This window comes from Dromiciops gliroides, chromosome 2 (assembly GCF_019393635.1).
Source record: "Dromiciops gliroides isolate mDroGli1 chromosome 2, mDroGli1.pri, whole genome shotgun sequence".
In the NCBI taxonomy this organism is placed as follows: Eukaryota; Metazoa; Chordata; class Mammalia; order Microbiotheria; family Microbiotheriidae; genus Dromiciops; species Dromiciops gliroides.
This window is the reverse complement of record NC_057862.1, coordinates 435,497,727-435,500,208: the sequence shown is the minus strand read 5'-3', so window position 1 is coordinate 435,500,208 and position 2,482 is coordinate 435,497,727.

Below are 2,482 nucleotides of genomic sequence, written 5' to 3'. Positions count from 1 at the left end.
TTTTACCGATGAGGAAACAGTCTCAGGCAGATGAACTGACATCCACCATTACACAGTAAAGATCAGAGCCAAGACCTGATATGCAGATCTGACCGTGTCAGCTCCCTACCCCCATTAGATAAATTCCAGTGGCTTCCTACTGTCTCCAGAATCAAATATTAGCTCTTCTGTAGGTTATTTGAAGCCCTTCACAACCTGGCAACCCTCTCCTACCTTTCCAGTTTCTTATACCTTACCCCACGTCTTCCTCTCACGTACTCTGCTTGCTATCCAGTGAGTCAATGACACCAGCCTCCTTGCTCTTCCTCCCACAAGTCACTTCATCTCCAGCCTTCAGGCATTTTCACTGACTGTCCCCTCCCAGTGTCCCCCAACTCTCCCATCTCATCTCTGCCTCCTGACTTCCCTGAAGTCCCAGCTAAAATTCCATCTTCCACTAGCGCTTTCCTATTGATTATCTTCAGCTTATCTGGTATATATCTTGTTTCTACATAGTTGTTTTCAGAGTCTCCTCTATTAGGCTGTGAGTTTAAGAGTAGGGACTGGGGGCCGCTAGGTGACACAGTGGATAGGGCACCAGCCCTGGAGTCAGGAGGACCTGAGTTCAAATCTGGCCTCAGACACTTAAACACTTACTATCTGTGTGACCCTAGGCAAGTCACTTAACCCCAATTGCCTCACCCCCCCAAAAAAAACAAGAGTAAGGACTGTCTTTTGCCTTTCTTTTTATCACCAATCCTTGGCATGGTGTCTCACACATAGTGGGTGCTTAATAAATGCTTACTGACTAACTGACCAAATCTCCTGACTCTTAACATCTAGGACTCCATCACACCCAGCTGCCTGGGCCACACTGGCCTTGGGGAGGCAGCTCCATGGTGTTTTGTCCAGTGATGGTCCTGTGAAGAGGCCATGATTTAGCCGTCTAAGAGGGGTGTGTGAATGTGCTCATGTCTGTGGGAGTGTATATGAAGCTGAGTATGTGGATGTGTGGATGACTGTATGGGTGTGTGTGAGAGTATATCGGTGTAGAAATCATGTATGTGGGGAGTAGAGTGCGAGGGGTATAGCACAGGGTTTCTTAAACTTTGTCCGCTCTCAACCCTTTTTCACCTGAGAAATCTTTACGTGACCCAGGTATATAACATAGGTATACAAATCAAGCATTTACTGACAATTTTTTTTGCCACCCCCACATTCAGATATGCCCACACTTTAAAAAGCTTTGGTCTAGCAAACTGGACATAGAGTCGTCAGAGAAGTTAGAATCCCACCATTCAAAAGTCCCTTAATGTCTCAGATTAAGTCCTTGTATAGAAAGCACTGTCTAAATGTTAGTTATTATAAATGTGACTGGATTGCATGTGTGTGAGCACAACTGTAGAGGCACAGACACCATGTAGTATGAATAGATGTGCTGCTAAGTGGTCCAGAGACCTGGAGTCATGAAGACCTGAGTTCAAATTTGACCCCATAATCAATGATCCTGGGCAAGTCACTTAGCCTCTTTTTTTTTTTTTTTTGGCGGGGCAATGAGGGTTAAGTGACTTGCCCAGAGTCACACAGCCTCTTTTTTGCCTCAGTTTCCTCATCTATAAAATGAGGATAATAATAGCTCCCATCTCCCTGGGTTGTTGTGAGAATCAAATGAGAACATATTTGGAAAGTACTTTGCAGACCTCAAAGAGGAACAAAATACTGTGTTTAGAGGACTCCAGTCAAAGAGTAGACTGGCTGGTCACTCTAATTTCAAGGTCAGTGTGTTTGGCTTCCTGAACACCTCAACCATCCAAAAATGACAGTAAAACATTCAGCTAGATTGAGAAGAACCTTAAAGCTAATTCGACTTCTTATTGCTGTTGATAAGAATTCACTTTTAGATAGCACTCTAAAGTTTTTGAGGGGTTTTCTTTACAACAAAGCAGTGGTGAGTGTGTAAATAATTCATGTAGTTTATCTCCATCTTACAGATGAGGAAACTGAGAGGTCATGGACCAGACTAATTAGACTCTTGGCTCATTAAAACTAGAAAGGACCTTAGAAGTCAAATCCAACTGTCATTTTACAGATGAACAAAATGACAGTGAGCCAGTTCATGCCCTTCCCCTCCCCCACATTGCACAAATGAGGAAACTAAGGCTCACCCCCAGCCACAGCATGGGCAGGTTTGGAAGGCAAGGCTAGGCCACGTTGAGAGCAGGGACTTTTCAGGATGCAGCTGGGGGAAGTTGACTTTTTTCTACTCGGTTTTGTTGGCCATTGCTGTTGGGAATGATTTTAAGTCCAATTTCCTCCTGATATTCGTTTGGTCAAGGAGCTATTTCAACAGACAGACCTTTCTCCTCTCAGAAGAGAAGAGCTGGAGCATAAAGGTTTATAGCTGGAGAAGCAGCATTCTGGATTAAAATGTTACAAGTCTCTATCATAAAGAGTGTACTCAGGTCAGAGTCCAGACTTGGAACTAGAACTTGAAATTTTAAAA